Source organism: Acomys russatus, chromosome 6 (genome assembly GCF_903995435.1).
Source record: "Acomys russatus chromosome 6, mAcoRus1.1, whole genome shotgun sequence".
Taxonomy (NCBI): Eukaryota; Metazoa; Chordata; class Mammalia; order Rodentia; family Muridae; genus Acomys; species Acomys russatus.
The window spans coordinates 78,879,119-78,906,350 of NC_067142.1; positions in this window are offsets into that span (position 1 = coordinate 78,879,119).

The window sequence follows — 27,232 nt, forward strand, 5'->3', positions numbered from 1 at the left end:
CAAACATGGCATGTGTTGTCTCTAAAGTCCACAAAAGGCCATTAAAAATTACGGGTCCATTTTTTTTTCTTTCTTAGCAAGAGGGAATAGATGATGGATAGTTTCCTTTTTCTTTTTTCATTCCTGAAAGGATCTCCAGATTCCTCAGAACAGCTGACCGAGAAGCTCTACCAAGCATCAAGCTCCAGCATAATCACTGGCTCATATCCCACCCTTTGATACACCAAACACATCCAAGTCAAAGGGTGTCATTAATATAGCACACATGTGTGGTACCCAGTGGGATGCAGGGATGGGCTAATATAGAGAACAAATGCATAATAACACTTGACAATTGAATCAAATATTATTAAACTCGGTTATCTGCTCTTTCTTTTTAACATCTATTTATTTTCTATGTAGACCAAACAGAAAGTTAAAATAAAATGTCACAGACACATCCACTCAGAATTAATGAAGTCTTTGAGGATGGCACCAATGTCTGTTATTCTAATGTGGCAACACTAGCCATCTTGCTGTGTGCCAGCTATTGCATCAGAATCCCATTTAGTCCTTTCCTAGTGTTTCAGCCCTGACTCCATCGACCAAAGAGCCAATGTGGGGCTGCAGCAACTATATCTGTTCTAATTATGTTTTCAAGAACTGAAGAATATCATGTTAAGAGAAATAAGCCAAACTCAGAATATCAAATAACATGTGTTTTCTTTCATATGCAGAATCTAAATTTAAGTGTGTGTATGTGTGTGTGTGTGTGTGTGTGTGTGTGTGTGATGAAAGCAAAAAGAGAACTATTTTTTTTATTAAATCACTTTACAGCCTGATCCCAGACCCCTCCCTCCTCTACTCCAAGTCCCACTCTTGTGCCCCCACCCTGTTCTTCCCTCTCCTTCTTCTCAGAGATGGGGGAGTTCCCAGGGGTAACAAGCCACCCTGGTACCTCAAGTTACAGCAAAAATAAGCATATCCCCTTCTATTAAGGCCGGCCAGCTAGGGGAAAGGAGTCCAAAAGCAGGCAACAGTGTCAGAGATAGGTCCTACTCCCATTGTTAGGGAACCCACTTGTTGACCAAGCTGCACGTCTGCTACAAATGTGTAGGGGGTTTATGTCCAGCCCGTGCATGACTTGGTTGGTGGTTGAGTCTCTGTGAGTTCCCATGGGTACAGATTAGTTGATTCTGTAGGTCTTTTTGTGGTATCCCTGGCCCCTCAAGCTCCCTCAATCCTTCCTCCTACTCTTCCACAGAACTCCCCAAGCTTGACCTATTGTCTGGCTGTAGGTCTCTACATCTGTTTCCATCTGTTGCTGGATGAAGCATCTCAGAAGACAGTTATGCTAGGTTCCTGTCTCCAAGCATAGTAAATTACCATTAATAGTGTCAGGATGGCTCTCTCTCATGATGCGAGTCTCAATTTGAGTCAGTCATTGGTTTGACATTACTTCAATCTCTGCCCCATCTTTATCCCTACACTTTTTGTAGATGAGGCAAATGTTGAGTGAAAGGTTTTATGGGTGGGTTGGTGTTCACCTCCCTCCACTAGAAGTTCCACTTGGCTATGTGAAGTGGTGACTTTAGGCTCCATATACCCCACTGTTAGGAGTCTCAGCTCTTACAGAGTCACCCCCACAGACTTCCAGGAGCCTCCCCTGTCTCAGCAATGGCCCCTCTCAGATTTCTTTCTCAGAAAGAGGACTGTTTGAGGGGAAGAAGGAAACCAATGAGAGAACAGAAGCATCAAAGAAGACAGGGGTCAGATATAAATGAGGTAAGTTTATATATGTGTGTACACATATGAATGGGTACAGGTATGAACGTTCATAATTCTTAAAAATAACTGAAGAAATGATGCTGATGCAGTTGTGGAACAGACTTAAGCCAGATCCCCACTTATACACAACCATAGCAGTTTATGAGTTATCTTGCAATTAATGTCAGCTCAACTCAAAATCAGGTGTTCAACAACGTCTAAGAGTCAGGCTCTTTCTCTTTCTGTGCAGTCACCTGTTAAATGGTTAAAACTCCCCCATGAAGACAACTAAGAAAATATCTACAACACAAACTTCATGGCAAGGTTAGTGGATCCTTCTAAGGACCCCTTCTCTTCACTTGGGCCAAAGGACTCCATTTGGGGCTATAAACACATCCAAGAATGAAAACTGGATCACTGGTAGTAACTTATTACTGTGATGACTCACAATCAGGAACTGGAATATTTTCATTCATGTCATCAGTAAGAATTTTCTGGAATCCCATTTTCTGACTCCTAAGGCACCATGGCCAAGTCTGTAACATCAAATGTCATTGCAGGTAAAACCATTCGCTTTACTTGAACCTTGCCTCCTATATTAGCAATCTTAGTGTTGGTCTTAGCGGTCACTACTTGAGCCTCTGCTGGGAATCATATATTTCAACACAAAATCTCTTTATCCTTTCTAGCCAGCTCACTACAGATTTTTCAAAGAGTGGTAATATATTCCTTGCCACTGTTTTGTGGCTACTTTTGGTTTCAGATGTATGTATTTGTTTTCTGCCTTAAACTTGGACGCTCCCTTCAAATAGAGGAAGAAATAAATTTAAAAGTTTTGGTATTTTATTTTCATTTTCTGTGGAACATAGCTGAATTCCAGACAATATTCTACATTAATTAACTTCTGCTGTCCAACTCATCTCTCAAAAGCAAAGGCCTCTATGATTCTCCAAGCATATTGAAAAACTCTTTGGGTTTAAAGCTAAAAATGTAAGCTAGTTTTATTCACATATCTATGGATTTCCCTGGGACATTTCAGACATCTGTATTACTGAACTACTCATCCAAAAATGGGTAGTAAGCCCAGGCTTGCTCAAATGGCATCAGGCTAGCTCTAGCAACAGGTGACACAAATCCCAGTGTGAAAGCACTGTGAGTCCTCTGCTCACAGCATATTTACTGATGACTCGCTGACTAAAGCAATTTCCACTTCCAAGCCCAGATTCAAGGAATAGAGACAAAATTCTTCTGATGGGGCAATTGGTAAATCTTATCACAAAGAGGTTGTGTTACAGTTTGAATCTGGAATAACCCCCACAGACTATGGTTTTGCTAATGCTATTTTGAGAGGCTGTGAAAACTTTGGAAGGTGGAAGTTGGTCAATAGAAATAGGGTTGTAAAGGTTATGGCTAGCCTTGTTCCTCATTTACCTGCTGCTTGCCATGATGTGGAGTCTCTACCATACCCTATGCCTGTGAGCAAAACAGCTCAGCCTCACCTTCTCCACCATGACTGGCTGAAATGTGAGTCAGAATAAACCAGTCCTTTCCTAGGCTGCTTTTGTCATATATACTAGTCACAGTCATATAAAAATAGTTCATTCGGGTAGATATACAGATGTGTAAGGAAATACTGAATCATTTTCCAGCATTGCCATACATCCAGCAGCACAAATTTATACATCCATTCCTAGGATCAATAGTCTTACCTAGCCGTGAATCACGAGCTGCGTACTAACTTGCCAAGCAAGATGTGCCCAATGATGCAACAGTGACCCAACTGATACAAGGGTAACCAATCATTCCCTGATTAGACTGGAGACTCATTCCGCCAGAGAGAATTCATGCCTAGTACTATAAACCCAGTCAAAACCCCATGTCTGGGGACATCACAGGCCTACTGGGAAAACCTACAATCCTCATTTTAATACATAGACATGATGTCAACCTGCTTTCTAAATATTTATGTTTAAGTCTATGGATTGGTACTCTTTTCACCCTTGCTCAGAGACTTCTACCTGAAGTGATCAATGAATGGCTAATACAGAGATTTCTAACTGGTATAAGTGAAGAGAACTGCTGTGTGCTTAGACCTAAATGGAACAGCTACATCACCCCCTTCAAGGCTCAAGAAACTGCAGAAAAGGATATTGACTCCTGCTTGGACCATTTGGTTTTTTATTGCCTTCAGGTTTATGCATCATGACCATATCTGTGTTTCATATGACTGTCAGGGCTTATACATACCATGGAAATTGCAACATTTTATTGTATAGACATTATAAGTGTTTGCATAGCTTTGGGGGAGATCCATAGTTTTAAGTTCTTTATCAAAAGGTTTGTGGGACAAAAAGTTCACTTGAGACTGCTGAATAATTTACAGTGTCAGTAGCTGAAGGAAAGAGTTGTGGAGTTGGAAGCCCTTGACACCAATGGGCAGTTACGATTTTCACCTGCTATTTGCTCTTTGTAGCCCACTAATAATGCTTTTCAGTTTTAAAAAATTAAATTAAATATAATTATATTATTTCCCCCTTTGATGGTTTCCTCCCTCAATACATTCCATGTTACTTACTACCCCACCCCTTGCTCTCTCTCTCTCTCTCTCTCTCTCTCTCTCTCTCTCTCTCTCTCTCTCTCTCTCTCTCTCTCTCTCTCTCTCTCTCTCTCTCTCCCTCCCTCCCTCCCTCCCTCTCTCTCCTTCTCTCTCTCCCCCGCCTCTCTCTATTTTTGCTATATATACACAGATAAAACACATGTGTGCATAAATATATAAACTCAAATTGCTCAGTCTATTTATTCTTACTTCTATGTATATAATTTCAGGGCTGACCAATTATATTTGATACCCAAAGAGCCCATTCCACAGTTTCTCCTGATCTCAGCCTTCTTTAGCTGCCTATGGCTTTTTGTTTAGGGGCGGGGCCCATGAGATTTCTCCTTTCCACAGTCATGTGTTTATTGGTGTTGTTCTTGTTTTGGTCTTGTTTAGGCAGCCATATTGGAAGAAAGATAGCAATGTTAACAGTCTCTCTGAATAGTAATGTTTAGCCAGGACTGTCGCTGGGAGGATGAATGAACTCCCCACTTAGCAGAAGTTGGCACACAGCAAATACTGAAAAGTCTCTTCACAAAGGTTGTTGGAAGAAACCAGTCTAATGTCTGAAAACACTCTCTCTTCTTTTAATTAATTCTGTGTCAGTTTTTTGTTTGTTGGTTTGGTTTGGTTTTTTGAGACAGGATTTCTCTGTGTAGCCTTGGCTGTCCTGGACTCACTTTGTAGACAAGGCTGACCTCAAACTCACAGCAATCTGCCTGCCTCTGCCTCCCGAGTGCTGGGATTAAAGGTGTGCGCCACCACGCCCAGCTATGTGTCAGTTTTAAGCACCGAATGTTATAGTTCCTTACATAGTCCTTAGAAGAAGTGTTTATGCGTCTGGTGAGCAAGCAACCTTATCCTGGCACCCATGTCTCCTCAAGTAAAGTCATTCTATTCCCTAATAACAGTTTTACTGGATGGAGCTATTTCAAGTGGAAAATGATGGGAAGGATATAAAGTAAATGGTAGGGAAGTAAATAGATAATGTTGACAGAAGATAGATTGGATAATAGATGATGGATTGGATAATAGATGATGGATGCATAGATAGAAGATAGATGATGGTGATGGTGATGATGATGAAGAAGAACAGATAGGTAGATAGGTAGATAGATAGATAGATAGATAGATAGATAGATAGATAGATAGATAATAGACAGCCTGACTGACAGATGGATGGGTGGATATAAGGAGAGAGAGAGAGAGAAAGAGAGAGAGAATAGGTAGTAGCTAGAACAGCTTTCCTAGGCAATATTTAGCACAAGAATGAAACACAAAATGACAGGCTCTTGATACTTCTGATTGAACCCCTGTCCTGATTCAAAAAGCAGAAATACCCAGCCTCCTGATGCCCATACCAAGAAAATCCCAGGAGAAACTGATTAAAACTAGGTGTAACAAATGACAAAGTGAGCAACTGTGAAGCCATTCCTCAAATGAGCCCACACCAGGCAGAGGGAAGAAGAGTCTGGGAAAGGGGGAGATTTTGCCCTGCTACTTTAGCTCAGTCTGGACTGTCTTTGAAGATCTCCTCTCTATCATTAGCTTTTCTCAAACATTACACATTTGAGAACTCACGCATCCTATAATCCAAAGTGCAAGTGAAGTTGAGGTGACTAGACTTCACCATCTCCTCTTTTCCCCAGCCTTCTAAAGCTTTGGAGAGTTCCAAGTGACCCAGCACCATATTTTGCATATGATAAATTCCAAGCCCTACACTACAGATGGCTGACCCAGGTCCCTGAGCTAGCCAGCAGCAGCCCTGGGGTCAGCCCTTAGTGCTTGCTAAACCCCATCATCCCCCTGTGACACCAGGAACTCTCCAACAGGAAGACACACACTAAAGCAGAAGCCACCAGAGACTCCAAGATAAACGGGGGGGGGGGGGCTGTCATTAGTTCTAGAGATTCGATTCAGATCTGGAATAAAGCCAACTCTCTTACAGAGTAGAATGCAGGCTTTGCACGAGGCTATTTCCAAAAGCCCACATAACTCAAAGGAAATGCAGAGCCCTAATGGGATCTACCACTGCCTGTTAGCTCCAGCAGTGTGCACTCATTCCCCACTGCCCTGACGGAGACTTTGGTTCTACACTGTGAGGCACAGTTCCCACATCATGCTGCTCTCCTCCTGCCCTCAGGAAGAGGTACAAAGATGACCAACTGAATGACTTCAGACAAGTTGCTTAAGCTTCCTATGCCTTGAACTTCTCACTCATAAAACAGGGCAACAGCAGCACCACATTCCTGGGATTGTCACTGACAACAGTGGCTGCATGTTGTAAAGCGCCGGACATACATAATTACTGTCTGTGCCACTCACATAACTGATATGTGTGTTTGTTCTGCTATCCAGAATGAGTGAAGGAAATGATACTTGCTGATGGTCTCAGACACTGAAAGCATCCTGAATGCATAAGGCACGATTCTTCGCATAGTTGGCTTGGTGTAGTCATCGGTCATAAAATTAACATGGACGGGATCCTTGCCCTTCGTGATACTGACAGTTGTTCTGTTTGGGAAACCGAAGAAAGCTGCCCAAATAGAATCCCCAGAGAAGAAGGCTGCCTCAGAAGAAAGATGACCCTTAGATAAACAACCATAAACAGATTTCAGTATCATCATTAGGGCAACAAATCACGCTTCAAAAACGCCAGCTGACAGCTCTGTGATCCAGTACTGATGGGAAAGTAAACCCTGCTGGGGTGGAATAATTGCGGGAAATATGGCCGGATTAGATGTCACCCAGGAGTTTACATTCTATCATAATTTAAACAGTCATTGGATCTCCTGATCCTGCTTTATCCAGCTATGCAATACTTAACGTTTTATGGCTACCCCCAGTTGCTCTTCCCCAGCCCTCCCTCCTGGAAGAGGCTATTTGTTTAGATAAACTGGATTTCCTGGGTGTGATTTGCAATAAATGAGCCGTGTGTGTGTGTGTGTGTGTGTGTGTGTGTGTGTGTGTGTGTGTGTCTGTTCCTACCAGGCTCCTGCCGGGGTTTTTTTTTTTTTTTTTAAGCATTCTGATTTGTTAAACATGTTTCAGTGAAGACTTGATCAGCAACCCAATTGCGCCAGGAGAAAATCAGCCAGCCATCACTCTGCTGGCTCAATCAGACAGAAGCAATTCATTCAATTACCACACTGCATAAAGAGACTTTTTCTGCAGATAGCAGACTAAAACACCAAGTAACAATCTTCACATTGGAATGAGACCCAGAGGCCAGCTGTGAGAAAGACCCAGATACAAGGCCACCTCCAGTAAGTACTCCAGGAGCTGGTGACAGCTCACCACTTCCCCCACAGCCACACGCAGCCCACCCCTCCACTTGACAGAATTTATCTGTGAAATTCTGCTTTCATATTTTTATATTTATGATTCTTTCTTTACTCTCTGCCACTTGTTTTTGTGTTTTCCTCATCTGTTTATATGAGACAGGCAGAGAAGAGAACAACATGAGACCTTATAAATTAATTCAATTAAAAAAAAAGTCCACTGCCTCATCTGTATTATGAGAGGGAAAAAAAAAGCAGCCATTCTGTAATTTGTCCTTGGAAACGTAACCATTGGTGGGACCTCTCTTGGCATCCGAGGGCAGAGGTAGAAAGCATGGGTTGTGTTCTCTGGGCCACAAAATCTATCTTTCCTCCATCTGTAGGGCAGGGGGTCTTCTAAAAGATCCAATGTACCAAGCTAGCCCTGTGGCCATTAGGATCCTGCACTGGTTTCATTTCTATTGCTGGGCATGCTAGCTCTGTCCTGTAGGCTCAGCACTCAGGAGGCTGAGGCAGGAGCTGGAGGCCAGCCTAAGTTAAATAGCAAATTACAGGCCAGCCTGGACTATAGTATAAGACCTTGTCTCCAAAACAAATCATTAAATATAAATAGTTAAATATATTAAAAGAAAAATAATCAAATCTATAAATAATTTATTATATAAATAAATGATTGTGTGGCTGGGTGGTGGTGGCCCATGTCTTTAATCCCAGCTCTCAGGAGGCAGGAGCAGGCAGGTCTCTGAGTTTGAGGCCAGCCTGTTCTATGGAGTGAGTTCCAGGACAGCTAAAGAAACCTTGTCTCTAAAAGCAAACAAACAAATAAGTTATTGAATATGTTTTTTATAAAAGATAAAATAGTATAAGGTGAAAAGAGACCTCAAAATTGTAGATATATTGATACTTACAAAATAATCTTTAAACAGAGACCATGTGTCATCTGTGGGCATGTGTCATCTGTGGGCATGTGTCATCTCTGGGCATGTGTCATCTCTGGACAGTGTTTCACTCTGGTTAGCAGGCCAGCATCTTTGTACTTTCCTGCAAGCTCTTTCCAAGCTGCACCCACCGCTTGCATTCTGATTTTAGTTTTGTAATCAGGAAAGTGATTATGTAAAATACGCCAAGTATCTTTGGCATTTCTGCTTTTGGAACAAGCACTCTGAAGAATTTTCAGTTCCTACAGTAAATGGACCCATCAAACCCCTACTGCCGTGACCCACCAAACTCCTGTACCATGCCAGTCCCCTGCCCCAGAGGAAAATCTTTTCTCCTATATTTCTTCCAAGCTATGTGTGCACAGATAGGCTGGCTGAATTCCTGGGTCAATCGCTCAGAAGACACAAGATTCAATCCTCAGTCCCCAGCACTGTGTGTGTGCGAGCACACATGCACATGTGACTGTAAAGGCTAGAGGTCAAAGTTGAGTGTCTTCCTCAATCACTTTCCACCCTATTTTTTTAAGACAGAAGCTCTCCTTGAACCTGGAGCTCACCAATGCATCTGTTTCCACCTTCCTGTGATGTCAGACTACCATGCCTCCACCATCAGCTTGGGTATTGCGGGTTGTAGTAAGGTTTTCATGCTTGCGTGGCAAACACTGAGCCATCTCCCTAGCCTCTCCTGCACCCTTTGGTCCAGGCACAACCACAGCACTGGGGTGCCTGGAGTTGTGTCATCCACTCAACCAACTATGGAGAAAAATCACCCTGAACCTGACAACCCACTGCACATTGACTTTGGCCTCCTTTTGTCCTTGCATCCTCAAGTTGAGAGCTTAGCATCCCTAAGTCTGTACCCACTCAGCCAGGTTACAGCAAACCAAGTAAGGTGAAGGTTCCCCAGGGGCAGCCTCCTGAAAGAGGCACAGCTCCTCTGTCCCTAGAAACATGGCTGACAGCTAGCAACTGCATAAGGAATTGTTTTTTTAAATAATGCTTGGCTAGGGGGACCTGATTCTGACCCACCATCAGGGTCTCCCAGTGTCTGTTGGCACTTTACAGACCCTGAAAGTGCTGCTATAGAAGATGGGGACCAGATGAGGGCGGTAAATCTCTCTGTGCTCTGTGCTCTGGTGGTAGATGCCCCTTCTGGCCTCTTAACATCCTGGTGATTTCAGAAAGTGTAAGGAAGAGAGGGAGATGCTTGAGGATAGTTTTAGATGCCTAGAATTTTGTAACTGCTCTGAACAAATCCTCAAAGTAAGCAAGTTCAAGAGGAAAATGAAACCTAAACTCATTGGCTTTCCTTTAGTCCTAGCATCTAGTTTAAAAAAAAAAAAGCAACAACTGAAACAAGCTTTTCCTGCAGACTACAAGAACAAGGTCTGAGGTAAGGCTTGTATGACAGGGACATGCAGAGGGAGCAGTGGTAAGTGAATGTCATGAAGATGAGCCACCTTGAGAGAGAGGTTACCATGGCTTCAGTTGTACTCATCAGGACCACGTTAGCATGCACATGTTTGGCAAGAAATTGAGTGACACAAACAGATGTGGGACAGAAACATCCACATGCCCCCAAGCAATCACTCTCTAAAGGTAATGAAACAAAAGCGAGACAAAACTTTGTGTTCAAGTACCTGTTTTAATCTTAAAAACTATCAGAAGTACAGGGGCAGCCTCATTATGTCTCGGAGCCTCTGGAACACCAGCCAAGGAGAACAGCACGTGAGAATGATTTGAGGGCTCAGGACCCAGAGGTCTCATCAAGACTAAGAGGGAATGACTAAGGAGGCAGATTCACCAGGCCAGGGGGCCCATGACAGGGACCAGCCAAGGTCCTTTCCTGACTATCCACTTCCCAGATTCTAGAATACCCACACTCAGCCCAGATCACCAGCTGGAGCTCAGGGATTTTGCCATCGAACTCAATGTCCTTGTGGCATCTTTGTCAGCTCCTTCTACATCTACAAAAAGTCAGACCACATAGAGGGATCCAAACTGAATGTTCTGCAAAAGCACCAATGTTGCAGGTGCCTCTGGTCCCTGTCAGCATATGCAGGTCTTATCCAATCTCTACCCAGAGATGGAAGGAAGGAAGTAGGGAGTGGCTTCTCTGCCATCAGCAAACGTGAAACTAGACAAGTCTCTGACTGGCTGTGCACAGGACTTATGCACAAGCTCTGGGAGAGGCATCTACCTAGAACGAACAACCTGACCCAAGGAGCTGTGCGGTTTGTTCTGAGACATAAAAAGGAATTGTGTATGCAAACAAGGGGAAAATGGTATTCAGTACACAGGGTCTGATTTATGCACAGCTAGGAGAACATAAAAGAGCTTAGCATTTGGGAGCAATTAGCAATTACTCAGTATTACCAGAATACAGAGTGTGAGGAAGTAGTAGCTGATAAGAGAAAAGAGAAAAAAAAATGAACAGATATTTGATCCTGAAGGACCTGATGTTCTCTTACAAATATATTCAGTATTTTCCCTAAAGACTATAGGAAATTCATATTTGTCTACAAGTAAAACAAACAAACAAACAAAATCACCTGAGTGCTGAAGAGATGGCTCAGCAGGTAAGAGCACTGGCTGCTCTTCCAGAGGTCCTGAGTTCAATTTTCACAACCACATGGTGGCTCACAACCATCTATAATGAGATCTGGTGCCCTCTTCTGGCGTGCATGATGACAGAGCATATATATATATAATGAATCTTTAAAAAAAAATAAAAGCCCACCCTCAAGGGATTCAAACCGTAAGGATACTGACAGCCTAATGTATGATTCAGCTTCGATGCAACAAGTGTCGCCAAGCAGCAACATTGCCATAGTCACAGCAGAGAACACGCTCTTTTAAATTTTATTAACTATTTGTTAGTATAGCGTGACTTTTTTCATGGATATGTATCATCATACTTTGCTCATACCCTGCCTCTGTTACCCTCCCCATTTCTCCTCCCATCATCACACTGCTTGCTCTGACCAGAATGGCTCCTTGTCGCAGTTCTTAAGGGAGCCCTGGTGTGGCTAATGGGATTTCCATGGTTCACATCAGCAGAGTCTGGAGGAAAGACTAATTTCCCTAAAGATTCTGCCTCCGTCCTAACAACATCAGCATACTGCTAGCATGGGTAAGCAGGGGGAGGGGCTGCAAAGCTCCCCCCACCCCCGCCAAGTCACCACTTGGTAAAGTGAAACTCAAATTGCCAGTGCAAAATCCAGAGCAATCCGTTTTTAACATGAAATCCCGGGGTAGCCATTCTAATATCTAATAAAATAGACTTTCAACCAAAATTAATCAAACGAGATGAGGATGGTCACTTCGTACTCGTCAAAGGTAAAGTCAACCAAGAAGACATCACAATTTTGAACATCTATGCTCCGAATACAAGGGCTCCCACATTTGTAAAAGAGTTATTAACAAAGCTTGCCCCACTCATTGATACCCACACAATAATAGTGGGACACTTCAACACCCCTCTTTCACTCAAGGATAGGTCTTTGAATCAAAAAATAAGCCGGGAAATAACCTCATTAACCAATGTCATTAATCAAATGGATCTAACAGATAGCTACAGAACTTTCCACCCAAATGCAGAGGATTATACCTTTTTCTCAGCACCCCATGGAACGTTCTCTAAAATTGATCACATAGTTGGTCATGAAAAACCTCAATAGATACAAGAAGATTGAAATAATACCTTGTATCTTATCAGATCACCATGGTCTAAGGCTTCAACAACAAGAGAAATAACAAAAAGCATACTAACACATGGAAACTAAACAACTTTCTACTTAATGACACATGGGTCACGGAAGAAATAAGGGAAGAAATAAAAGACTTCCTGAAATTCAATGAAAATGATGGAACAACATACCCAAATTTGTGGGACACATTGAAAGCAGTGCTAAGAGGAAAATTCATAGCACTAAGCACCTTCAAAAAGAAAAAGGAATCATCCCACATAAACAACCTAACAACACATCTGGAAGCTCTAGAAAAAAAAAGAAGCAGAAACACCCAAGAGGAGTAGACGCCTAGAAATAATCAAACTCAGGGCTGAAATCAATAAATTAGAAACAAAGAGAACAATCCAAAGAATCAACAAAACCAAGAGTTGGTTCTTTGAAAAAATTAACAAGATAGACAAAACGTTAGCCAATCTAACTAAAAGACAGAGAAACACTGTCCAAATTAACAAAATCAGAAATGAAAAGGGAGACATAACAACAGACACTGAAGAAATACGAAGAATCGTAGGAACCTACTTTAAAGGCATTTATGCCACAAAATTCGAAAATTTAACGGAAATGGACAAATTTCTCGACCGATTCCATTTGCCGAAATTGAACCAAGTCCAGATAAACAAATTAAATAGCCCTATTTCACCTATAGAAATAGAAGCAACCATTGATAGTCTCCCAACCAAAAGAAGCCCAGGGCCAGATGGTTTCAGTGCAGAATTCTACCAGACCTTCAAAGAGGAGCTAATACCGATACTATTCAAGCTATTCCAAAAGATAGAAATGGACGGAATATTACCAAATTCCTTCTATGAGGCCACAGTCACATTGATACCTAAACCTCACAAAGATCCAACAAAAAAGAGAATTTCAGACCAATTTCTCTTATGAACATTGATGCAAAAATACTCAACAAAATTCTCGCAAAGCGAATACAACAGCATATCAAAGACATCATTCACCATGACCAGGTAGGCTTCATTCCAGGCATGCAGGGATGGTTTAACATACGGAAATCCATCAATGTAATCCACCATATAAACAAACTGAAAGAGAAAAACCACATGATCATCTCTTTAGATGCAGAAAAAGCATTTGACAAAATCCAATACCCATTTATGTTCAAAGTTTTGGAGAGATCGGGAATACAAGGCACTTATCTAAACATAATAAAGGCCATATACAGCAAACCAACAGCCAACATTAAATTAAATGGAGAGATACTCAAAGAAATTCCTCTAAAATCAGGAACCAGACAAGGCTGCCCCTTGTCACCTTATCTCTTCAATATAGTTCTTGAAGTTCTAGCCAGAGCAATAAGACAGCAAAAGGAGATCAAGGGGATCCAAATGGGAAAGGAAGAAGTCAAATTATCCTTATTTGCAGATGATATGATAGGGTATATAAGTGACCCGCAAAATTCTACCAGAGAACTCCTACAGCTGATAAATACCTTCAACAAATTGGCAGGATACAAAATAAACTCAAAAAAGTCAGTAGCTTTTCTGTATACAAATGACAAACAGGCAGAGGAAGAAATTAGGAAAACTATTCCCTTCACGATAGCCACAAACAATATAAAATATCTAGGAGTAACTCTAATCAAGCAAGTGAAGGACTTATTCAAAAAAAACTTCAAACCTCTGAAGAAAGAGATTGAAGATGACATGAGAAGATGGAGGGATTTACCTTGTTCGTGGATCAGGAGAATCAACATAGTAAAAATGGCCATCTTACCAAAAGCAATTTACAGATTCAATGCAATCCTTATCAAAATACCTACAAAATACTTTGAAGATATTGAAAGATCAATTCTCAAATTCATATGGAGAAATAAAAAACCCAGAATAGCAAAAACAATTCTATACAACAAAAGATCCTCTGGAGGAATCTCCATACCTGATCTCAAGCTGTACTACAGAGCAACAGTAATTAAAACAGCATGGTACTGGCAAAGCAATAGACTGATGGATCAATGGAATCGAATCGAAGACCCAGAGATGAATCCACACACATTTGCTCACTTGATTTTTGACAAAGAAGCCAAATCTATTTAATGGAAAAAGGATAGCATCTTCAACAAATGGTGCTGGTCTAACTGGATGTCTACATGTAGAAAAATGCAATTAGACCCTTATTTGTCACCATGCACAAAACTCAAGTCCAAATGGATTAAAGACCTCAACTTAAAACCAGAGACATTAATTCAGTTAGAGGAAAAGGTGGGGAAGAGCCTGGGACACATAGGCACAGGAAACAACTTCTTGAACAGTACACCAACAGCCCAGGCCTTAATGTTGACAATTAATAAATGGGACCTCATGAGGCTGAGAAGCTTCTGTAAGGCAGGAGACACTGTCAAGAGAACAAAGCGACAGCCTACAGAATGGGAAAAGATCTTCACCAACCCTTCATCAGACAAAGGTTTAATATCCAAAATATATAAAGAACTCAAGAAATTAAACACCATAAAACCAAACAACCCAGTTGCGAAATGGGGCTTGGAACTTAACAGAGAATTCTCAACAGAGGAATATCAAATGGCCGAGAAGCACTTAAAGAAATGTTCGTCCTCATTAGTCATCAGAGAAATGCAAATCAAAACGACACTGAGATTCCATCTTACACCCATCAGAATGGCTAAGATCAAAAACTCAAATGACACCACATGTTGGCGAGGATGTGGAGAGAGAGGAACACTCCTTCATTGCTGGTGGAATGCAACTAGTACAACCACTTTGGAAAGCTATCTGGCGCTTTCTCAGAAAAATGGGAATAGGGCTTCCTCAAGACCCAGCTATCCCACTCCTTGGAATATACCCAGAAAATGCCCTACCACACAACAGGGACATATGCTCAACCATGTTCATAGCTGCTCTATACATAATAGCCAGAACATGGAAACAGCCTAAGTGTCCCTCAGTAGAAGAATGGACTAAGAAACTGTGGTATATTTACACGATGGAATACTACTCAGCTATTAAAAATGAGGAATTCCCAAAATTTGTGGACAAATGGATTGATCTAGAAATTATCATAATGAGTGAGTTCAGCCAGAAGCAAAAAGAGACGAACAGTATATACTCACTTATATCAAAACACTAGTCCAAGGGATACGTACCATGAAAATCTTTACTTACCAAGAAAGTGGGTCAGAGGAGAGGACATCCTATTGAGACTTTAGGCGAGAGTAGCATGGAAGAAAGGGGAAATAGTAGGACCCACAGGGTCCTGGAAACCTACAAGAAGAACTTTAGGACCGGCAGATCTGGGTCCTGGGGTCCTCCTTCAAACCTAAGGCACCAGCCAAGGAGAATATAGGCAGTAGCTTCGAACCCCTACCAAGACCTAGCGACGAACATGATTACTCTCCACCGTTGAGTGGAGAGTGAGATCGACTCTCACACGAACTCTGGTGCCCCTTTTCTGACCATGTTCCCCAGATGGGGAGACCTGGTGGCACTCAGAGGAAGGATAGCTAGTTACCAAGAAGAGACTTGATATTCTGAGAGCATATATAGGGGGAGGTGGTCTCCCTCGGTCACGGACATAGGGATGGGCCGAAGTGGAGAAATGGGAGGGAGTGAAGAATGGGAGTGCAACGGGGACGGGCTAACAATCGAGATGTAATATGAATAAATTAATAAAAAAAGATGAAAAAAAAAAGAAATACTCAGGCAAAATGAAATAAAAATTTATTTAAATCAAAAAAAAAAAAAACATGAAATCCCTAAACATAAAGAAGCAGATTGTCAATAACTAAATACAAATCACAAAATATGAACTGTGAAATAAAGAAAGTAATTTGACCATCTTTCTAACATACTTGATCCGAGGTATGCAAATGACTCTTATTCTTTTAGTGAGATTTTTTAAGACTACATACATATACACAAGTATGTAGGTGTGCATGTATGGTTCTGTATGCATTTACTTGAATCTTTATTTTATTTTACGTGTGTGTGTGTGTGTGTGTGTGTGTGTGTGTGTGTGTGTGTGTGTGTGTGTGTGTGTGTGTATAAATGCAGGTACCCTTGAATGCCAGGAGTTGCAGGCAGTTTTACACCATCTGGTGTGGGTTCTGAGACTCAGACTCCAGTGCTCTGGAAGAGCAGCAAGCTCTTAAACACTGAGCAAACTCCCCACCACTATTGGGAATTTTTTAAAATGAAGCTACACATTCTTTCTAGTGATGATGGTGCCCCACTTCCCATACCCCCATCTTAAGGACACTTCGTTAGCCACCTCAAGGGAGAATGGATGTGTCCTGCAAGGCCTTGTTTGGTATTGTTTCTTATTGGCTTATCTGGGGAACAGGGTAAGCATTCATTAGAAACACAGTGCTGGGCCAAACAGGGCACAGGCCAACAAAATCAGAAAGTTTGTGTGCTCTAGAAAAATTATAGTGTAAGACCAGGGGATGGCGAGAAGGCTCGGAAGTTAAGAGAACCTACTTCTCTCACAGAGGATCTGAGCTTGGTTTCCAGCACCCACATGGGGTTCTGAAACCCTCTTCTGGTCTTCCCAGACACCAAACACACAGGGGGCACACAAATACTAGTGCACATACACACACCCACACACACACACATAAAACACAGGATAATTTTTAATCCTATGCGGAAAATATATAAGCAAAAGTAGAGTTCTGAACTGGGCCTTGCTTCTGGTTTGCGAGTTGATTGAGAGAGCAAGTGTGTCTGTGGTCAGAATTTTCATTCCTTCTCCCTGGCTCCCCATCATGTGGCTCACAGATGAACTCACACATTTCTCACATCTCTAGGGTACCCACAGCTCACGAGTCCTTCATATTTGTCACCACACTCAACTCTTACGATCACATCACGGCAACTACTACATAGCCACCGACCCACGGTTTCTGCATCCACACAATTATTAAGTACTAGTTCCTTTTTGCATGGTTGTTGTAAAAGTGAAATTATCCCATATTCAGGCCATCACCAAGCATAGATTGGGCATTCAACAATGTGTCTTTCATATCATTACAGTTGTTTAAATGGCAAAATAATTAGCTGAGTCCATGGTACACACTTGTAGTCTATGCAGTCTGGATGATAAGGCAGGAGGATGGAGAGTTCTAGAATTCCTTTGGCCATGTAACCAGACTCTCTTTTTTTTTTTTTTTTAATACAATAATAAAAGAAAAAAAAAAATAAAAACAAACTTTGTCTCTGTTTCCTTGGGAGAAGGCAAACAACTAGATGTTAGAATCAGTGAAATGGGAAATGATCTGAGGCAGAATTATCCCTTTATATGGTCAAAGTCACATGGATCAATAAATGCCACTGCACACTGTCCCATTGCAAAGAACATCTGTCTGCCACTGTGAGAATTCTTCACTAGGCACTGATGCCCTGCATGAGATATAGTGAGGCTCTATAACCTTCCGTGTGCTATTCTTGTCCTGTTTTGTTTTGTGTGTATGAGTATTTGCCCGCACGTATGTCTGTGCACCACATGCACTCCTGGTAGCACTGGGGGCCAGAAGAGAGCATCAAATGCCACAGAACTGGAGCTGCATATGGTCGTGAGATGTCATGTGGGTACTAGGAATCATACCTTGGATCCTCTGGAAAAGCAACCAGTGCTCTGAACCTCTGAGACATCTCTCCGTCCCCAAGTGTTGTTGGCTCTGTTTTTTAATAATTAAACTTTATATACAACCCAACTATCTTACACAAGAGGGAAAAAAAGTTAAAGGGAAACAAGAGTGAACCTTCTGGTATCCACTCCACAGGATGGGTCCCGAGATGTCTCTGGCCTGTGTGTTGGTCTGGCCTGTTTGTTCATCTCTTTTTTTTTTTTTTTTTAATCTACATGTGTTCAAGTCCTGTCTTAACCTGTTGTCCCTCTAGTCCTCTCTGCCTGCCTCTCTCTCTCTCTCTCTCTCTCTCTCTCTCTCTCTCTCTCTCTCTCTCTCATGTAAGGGGTGATCTCCTCCTCCCATTGAGGGTTGATTAGAAACACAATAGTCCAGGTGGATTCCCCAGGTTCGTTTTCTGAATTTCAGGCCCAGGATGGCTTTACCCAGTATATCTCAACGTTAATCTCAGGGAGTATCTGTGGTGTGTTCAAGGGCAAAGCCCGCCAAGATTGTTTTCACCTGTGACAAAGCTTACAATCCTTTCCACAAAGTATGCGATTATTAAATATGGCTTAACCAGCCAAATACATTGTAACAGTGGCCACAATCTGGCAAACACTGTCATGTGCCCAGAGTTGCCCTGAGTGGATAATATACTACAGCTTCCTCTATCAATTATGGCCCTGAAGATGCCCAGAGTTGCTTCTATTCTACAAGGGAGGGAACCTACAAGTTCAGAATTAGTAGTGAGCTGAAACATGAAGTTATGCCTGTCTCCTATCACAGATACTCTCTTACCTACTGTACTGTACTATATGAGAAGACAAGGGGCTCTGCCCACTGGAAACGGCTTGAATGTTTCATGCTTACCAAAGGCATTGGTAGATATTTGCAAAATACTTCTGGAAGTTGCAATTAGCCATGCTGCTTATTGAGTGTCGTGGGACAGCCTCTCTCCATGTCTAATAAAATTAAGTTACCCCTCTAGAGCACTTTCCTAGCTGTGATATCCTTCCATTTCTCTCCTGGGAGCTGTGTGACAATGATATCTCATTGTCACGCATGAAAGGCTGGTGGAAAAGAAAATAAGCCCTAGGTGGGCAGACCTAAATGGTGCAGCCCAGGGATTGCTGTCCTCAGAACATAGCAGCTGGGTGTCCGGGTGCATCATAAAATTTTACTGTGAAACACACAGATAGTGGTCCCCACTACAAAGCATCAGGAATGTTTATTATGATTCTGGGTATGCTCTCCCCAACAATGTGTTTGGAGGTTTAACTTGGTTATGATGAAGACATCAAAATGACCACCAAGAAACAGCTTACTGCAGCCTTGATTCTGGCAAGGTCACAGCTGCAGTGAGCCAGATCTAGGTGGGGAGGAAGGAATCAATAGTGTTAATATGAGAAGACAGCATGAGCAGGAGTCTCTTGTGCTGGTCACATCTGAATCTTACCAACTGCAGCAGCACCCACAGGGGGACATGCTTTGCTTCTGAACAGTATCACCCAGTTCTACCATGCTAACAACCACATATCACACAGTTCCACATGCTAACAACCACATATCCCACAGCTCTACATGGTAACAACCACACATCACCCAGCTCCACATGCTAGCAACCACACATTACCAAGTTCTACCATGATAACAACCACACATCACTCAGCTCTACACACTAACAACTACACACATCACCCAGCTCTACCCTTAAAGAGCATGACATTTCCTATCAGGATTCTCCTAGATCATGGAACAGAAAATGTTTTGAGTAGCTTTTTCTCCCTAAGATGGGGCATAATCAGTCCTGAGGCAGATGTGTGGAAAAGAAGTTCTGTTGTTCCATGCAATTGATGCCTTTCACACGAGGGTTTCATTGTTTCTGCAGCCATATGAGAAGGGCTTGTTAAGGCATATACATGTAGCTGTAGAATTTAGTCTAGAATCTCAAAATACAAAATCTTTTGCAAGCTATTCAGTTTCACATCCCCTTCCTACGTGTGAATTCCCAAAAATGCTCTATAAAGCACCTAGCCAGTCTATACTTGAGTAACTCGGCCATTAGAAACACCAAATGCCATTTAATAAGCCCACAGTGTTTCAAGTTCTTGCTCTGAAAATGGTAGGAAAGAACTGGGTTGTGGAATAGCAAAGAGCTGGTCAAGACATTGGCCTTGCATCATCTAGACAGTTAGAACTCATCAACTCCCACCATTACAGTCTGGGAGTCATGACTGAGCTGGTTTTCTCTACCTGTTAAAGAACTAAAAGGCAGGAAAACTCGCAAGCACAACAGGTAGCTGCAGGGAAAAACTCACACACAGCAGATACAAACAGCCAGGGGAGAAAGGCTTTTATTAGAGGTGACAAAGCACACACACACACACACACAGACACACAACACACACAGGCACTCACACTCAGAGTTAGGTTAGCATGCATGTGCACACACACAGAGACACTCACACTCAAACATGTGCATGCACACACACACACACACACACACACACACACACACACACACACACACACATCACATCACATCACAAGAGAAACACTCTCTGCAAAGCAGGAAGAGGCACAGAGCCCAAAATCCAGTCTCTCCTTGAAGGCTAGGGATTTTAAGTGTCTTTGAGAAGTCTTCTTCCCTAATTTAGGGTTGGTCAGTTTGAACAACTTAGGGGTAAACATGTCCAGGTCCCAGCCTTTAACTTGTCAGACTGGTCCACAGCAGGGTGGGGATGGAGCATACCGGGTGTGGGGGAGAGGATGCCCACCAAGCCTTTAGGCTTTTGTCCCAGGTCAAGAGTGTAAGGAAGAAGCCAAAGTCAACCATCTTTATTATCTATCTGTGGCCCCTCTTTCTTTATGCCTGCCCGCCAAGGATCTCTCTTACTCCTAGCCCCTCACCACCCACCTTCAGAGCCAGCAGCAACCCAACCACGCGCTCGGGTTTTGCCTAATACCGTTTTATTTCAGGGATACACAGCCACAGCCCTGTTGACAAGTTTAGAAGCCCATGCAGATCCCTGTAGATGCTATCACCAGGTAATACCATTCATCTCACTTGGCAGGATAGAGAGTGCCTGGGGGGGGGGGATGCTGCTGCTGCCACCCAAGCCTCCAGCAGCCCAGGACCCACTGAGACATCCCTGTATCTCTTTGGATAACTTCAAAACACCAGCCTTATCTTGTTTTCTGACATCAATCCTGGGCTGAGGTTTCAGGTGCCATGGTGCAGCCAGAAGGCAGATTTATGGTTCTGTTATCAACTCCAGACAGCCAGACGTTGTGGTCACAGGGCAGGGAGGAAACAATAGCCCAGCAAGGAGGGCCACCAGCGGAGCTAAAGCCAGCACCTGGAGCCACCTGTGTCTGCACAGACCCCCTCCTTGGGTGGACAGGGCTAGGTGATAGAAATAGCAGTGCCCTGAGAAAGCAGTACTATCTATTCTTACTGCCTTAAGGCCAATCACTTACTGACACAGAGTTGTCACTCAAAGCTAAATCCTCTCTCATCATAGATTGCAGAGATACTAAATCACTTCAGCACTGTATGAAGATCCAGCACAGCTGCTTAAAACTAAAGAAATCACAATAAAGAGATGGAAACTGATTAGGACCCCTTCAGAGTTTACTTATGCTTATGCTCAAAACACAAAAAGGAGCATCCCTTTGGCTTGTCTGATCATGTGACAGATGCTAGGTTGTCCCTCTGAGGATAACCATGACATATATGATAATTCCTACTTGTCCTTCCTGGGAAGAATGTAGCAAGTCTCACTATTGTAGCTTCCATGAGTCCCTCAAACTCAGTCTACTTCCTACCACATTGTAAGGCCAACCACGCTCATTTCTAATAAGCACGCTCTTCTTCATCCACAACAGGTAATTTATAGTGGTTAAAAATGTGTTATCCAATGGGCCAGCAAAATGGCTCAGGGAGTAAAAACCTTTGCTGCCATGTTTGACAACCTGAGTGGGATCCCTAGGATACATATGGTAGAAGGGGAGGTCTGCCTCCCACAAGTTGTCTTCTGACTTACACACACACACACACACACACACACACACACACACACACACACACATTCATACATACACACACATACACACATACTCACTTATACATTTAAAGTAAATAAATGTAATAAAAATTTGTCGGTCAAGACCTTTGCTTAATGTCTTCTGGGTAATTATAACCAATCACATCTCACCTGTCTTCGGGACCTATAATCTCAGCACTTGGGAGGTGAGGAGGTAAAAGGATCAGAAGGTCAAGAATCATCCTTAGATACACAGTTAGCCCAAGGCCAGCCTGGACTAATGAATTCTTGTCTCAAAAACCAAACCAAAATAAACAAATAAAAAAAAATGATTCGACCACAGTTCCCTTGTAAGTCCATGGTGGAGATGCTACATCTGGCCACATCTGGGGAGACTCGTCTTTCTGAGGGCATGGCACAGGCAAGAGACATGAGGAAGAGGCTCTTGCTTTGGTTTATACAGACTACATTCTCTTGATGATTCCATCCCTAGTAGGATGGCATCTACCCCAGAGGACAGAGTCTCTACAAGCTGCCAGCTCTTACAAGCCCAGCCTCTCCACTCTGTTGTGCTGGGAATTAGGTTCAACACAATCATTTTCATGGACACACACAATCCGTAGACTCCCCAACTAAGTAGAAAGTATTATTTCCTATAACAGAACAGTATACATCCCCCTTGTATCATTATGTGCCCTGTGTTATGAACTCATAAAAACCAGCACCTACATATGACATTAGTAAATTATCATGTGAGATATGTACTGTCACTGGCGGAGCTCATGAGGCTCAGCCACTAGCTGGGGAGCTATTGGCAGTGGATGGCTACGGGGGAAGAAAGAATCAACCTCCTTCAGAGGTGTGGCCATTGGGAGGGTGTACACACTCTAGTGGATGGTCCCATGTCCACATGCATGGGGCAGCATTAACTAGGATCAGTGCATTACACAAAAAAGGAACAAAGCTAGATGTGGTGGTACATGCCTATAATCCCAGGACTAAGGATGGAGAGACAGAGGGACCTCTGTGAGTTTGAGGCCAGCTTAATCTGCACATCTAGGACTGCATAGTAAGACCTAGTCTCAAAAAGTGAATGAATGAACAAATGAGTGAGTGAATGAATGAATGAGACATGAAGTGGGGACTTGTTGAGGGGACCCCAAGGAGAATAGAAGAAAGAAGATGCTCATGATATGTTGTATACATGTTGAAATTATCAAAAATATATCCGTATGTGGTATTATATATGCCACTTCCTACTAAATGAATGAAACCTGCCCTTCCATAGCTCTGCCCATCATATATTCTGGATACCCCGCCACCTTCTCCCAGTGATTCCATGAGCAGGGCGCACTGACATGCTACCTCACTCGTAGCCTCTTGACACAATCAGGAAAAGCAACTTCAGAGAACAGCAAAGACAGCAGGTTTGCCAAAGGCCTTTTTCTCTACTGAGCTCCAGGCTAAGGTCGCCACTTATATCCCTGGCCTGCCATAAATATCCTGTCTGCTGCGTCAGGACCCAGGCTGAACCTGAGCTGGTGACCCTGGAAGATCCCGGCTGCAGAATGCCCAGGAACAGCTGTCTCCTTCAAGCCCATCCCAGAGCCTCTCCAGAGACGCTGTCTCTGCTCATCTTACATAACTGAGCAAGCGCTGGACCCTGCTCAACAAATATTTACCAAGTGCCTATTACGGGGAGAGCATGATGTCACGGAGCCATTTCAGTTCTGCCCAACTCACCAAAAGCTTCTTAGGGAGCTTTAATTAGTGAAAGGTGGGGCACAGGATTTGTGATGGGCTCTGAACTACTGCTTGGCTCACAGCCTGGGGCCACCGTCAACTGTGGATGTTGCAAACTTAATGAGCTAACATACCCAAAATAGTTCAAAACTATGTCAGACACACAGTGAATCACTTAACATATATTAGTCATGCTGCAGTCATAGGATGGGTTAGACCCTCTGGGCTAGACCCAATGATCATTGAGTTATTTCAACCCTCTAGAGGATTGGTACACATTTGTAGGCAGCTGATGGTAGCGGGGGTGTGGGGCGGAGGGAAAACATTTTTTTAGTGGTGTAGCCACTGGTGACTTGCCTGTGTTCCTATGCACCTGTTTACAACCCCTATGAAACTCACTGGGTCGTAAAAGATAAAAAAGGCATGAAAGTGGGATGATGAATGCGTGTGGGAAGACAGAGTAATGAGGGTGAATCAGTCAAAACATATACATGAGTGGAAATGTCACAACGAAGCGCGTTGTTGTGTATAATTAATATCTGCTATTAGAGAAGACGGGAAGACATTTAACACAGTAATGACCTCTACCTTGTCAGTCTGAATCACCTACAGCACTTCAGATACATTGTCCCACTGCACGTGAGAAGAGTGCATGCGGCACTGTGAATGCTCCAAGCACTCTGTCATGGGCCATCTCATTGCACTGTCAGAGGACTTGCAGTGTAGAGGGAGCACTGTGAAGCTTACCCAAAGGAAAACCACACCCTAATAGAAAACGTAAGGAATGTTTTAGCAAGCATGTTAAAAGGTGTTATTGGCCCACAAGCGGTTCTTCACAAACAGAAAGAGCGACTAGGGTGCTTTTTATATGCTGTTAATAGAAAGACCATCCAAAATGAATAAAATAGGAGACTTATTAACTTTCATAACAAAGTCTAGGAAAAGGCAAGTCCATGGGGGAGACCAACCATGTTGTTAAATCCATGGTTCATCTCATCTTTCCAGATCTCAAATCTAAGCCCATAGTTTTGAAGCATCTACATAGATACAAGCAGATGCAGGACGGTTGCTATGGTTACCACCTTCCCAGATAAACATGATAATATTTGACAAAGAATTTTCCATGCATCTCTCTTCACAGGCAGCCTCCCCCCAAGGCCAATTGCCAATACTGAACCACATGATCATACCCTAGCTGCAAAGGACTCTGGGAAAAGCAAGTGTATCGTATTTTATACTCTGTGATGGGAGATGAGTTGCACAAGAAAAATGTGTGACCAGGGTCTGTAAAGTGAATAAGTGAAGTATTCAGAAACTGAATGTTTAGTCAAACAATAAGTTTTATTGATTATCGCAGAAAATGTGTACTGATTATTATTGACTCATCAAGTGTGGTTTAAAGGCATTTGATTCTTGGAAATCAAATATTGTGCAATTTCAAAATGGACCACAAACACAGAAAGACTGCACCTGAGTTCACTACGCTGTAATAATTGTCACTTTGCGAATGAGATGCTGTGGAGGACATAAGAATCAGCCAGCAGGCCCATTCATATATATGCATTCACTTGTCACACCATTTTATAGTCATGATCAATGCAAGACCACTGGTCTTGTACAGTTTAAATTGTGTGCCTGCATTTCCCAAGACCCAATGATCCTATTTTCACAGGTTTCACTTTCATGACTCCTCTTCTGCTAGTACCTCATGCCTTCCACTCAGAAATCATGCCTACAGTTTGTTTGTTTGTTTGTTTGTTTTCTTTGCTTAATTATTTGTGTGTGATGGGCAGGTAAGTGCAGGTGCACATGTGTGGGCAGGTGTGTGCACACAGTGCATGTGTGTGTGTGAACGCCAGAGGACACTCAACCTTAGGGCTGTTCCTAATGTACTGTCCACCTTTCTCTTGAGACAAACCCTTCCACTGACCTGGAGCTCATCCAGTAGGTGAGGCTGGTTGGCCAGAAGCCCCAGGGATCCTCCTATCTCTGCCTCCCTAGTGCTGGGATTACAATCACACACCACTGCACCTGGATTTTTCACATGGGTTCTGTGGGACTGAACTGCATTTTCATGGCTGAACTATTTTCTCAGCCCCTCATTACTGTTTAATCTGACTATTGTAAGAGATTGTGTCTACTATTACAAGAACACTGAGTCTTGTCTGTCTTGTCTCCATCATGTCTGAAAATTTTTGGAGGGCAAGACAAATTGGACTCCCCGGTATTTTATTGACTCTTAGACTACCTAACAACATGTAGGTCACCCTGCTTTTTGAGGCTGCCACATGTCAGGGACAGAGGAGGACAAGAGACAAAAGTGGGTAATGAGGGCGTGGTGAACACACATGGCATATTTGTATGGAAGATGCGAATGGAATCCATTGTTTCATACAAAGTGTATGTGCTACTTAAAAGGGGGAAGCTGCAGAGAGAGCGCCCTGAGTAAGAGCACCCACTGTGCAAACATAAACACCCAAGTCAGAATCCCCACCACCTACATAAAAGCAAGCAGGGTGCCATGTGCCTGTAACCCTAGCACTAGCAGGCAGAGACAGGTGCCTCCTGGGATTTCACTGGCCAATCACGCTCACCCAAACAGTGAGCTTCAGCCTTCAGAAATTGACCCTTAATCAAATCAGACAGAACAATGTAAGAAATACCTAGTCTCCTCCTCTGGATTCATAACTACACTCACAGACATTCACACCTGTATACAGACACACACACACACACACACACAAACACACACCAAAATATTTTTCATTTAATTTTTAAAAGTGGAGGAAAACTCATCAAGAACTCATCCAGCAGGTGGATCTGGGCCCAGGGGTTCTGCTTGATCTAAGGCACCAACCAAGGACAATACGTGCAGTTATCATCAAACCCCTACCCAGATCTAGCCAAGGGACAGAACATTCTCCACAGTTAAGTGGAGACTGGGGACTGACTTTCACACGATCTCTGGTGCCCGATATTTGGCCATGTCCCCTTGTTGGGGAGGCCCAATGGCACTCAGAGGAAGGATAGCAGACCACCAAGAAGAGACTCGATACCCTAGCACCATATTCATGGGGAGGAGGTACCCCTCAGTCACAGTCATAGGGAAGGGAGATTGGGATGAAAGCGGGAGGGAGGGAGGAATGGGAGGATGCACAGGATGGGATAGAAAATGAGATGTAATATGAATTATTTTATTTTTCAATAAAAATGTGTTTAGAAAAAAAGAACTCATCCAGGCTCTGTTACCAACTTGCTGCATAAGTCTTTAGTCCAGTTACTTTCGGAGCCTCAGTGTTTGCATCTGAAAATGGGCATGAAGACAATGACCCTGTTGTTCCGTGATACTGTGCACAGTAAAGAGGTAGATGCTTACACAGCACAGACATAGACTCACCCGCCTGTAGTAGACACTCTAAACAGAAGCTCTCCATAGCCTCCCTTGCTCTTTAACCTTCGGCTCTCATCAACCATTTGTCAAATAAAGCAAGACCTTGGCAGCAGGTGGCTGGAAAGCCAATTAATGCTGCA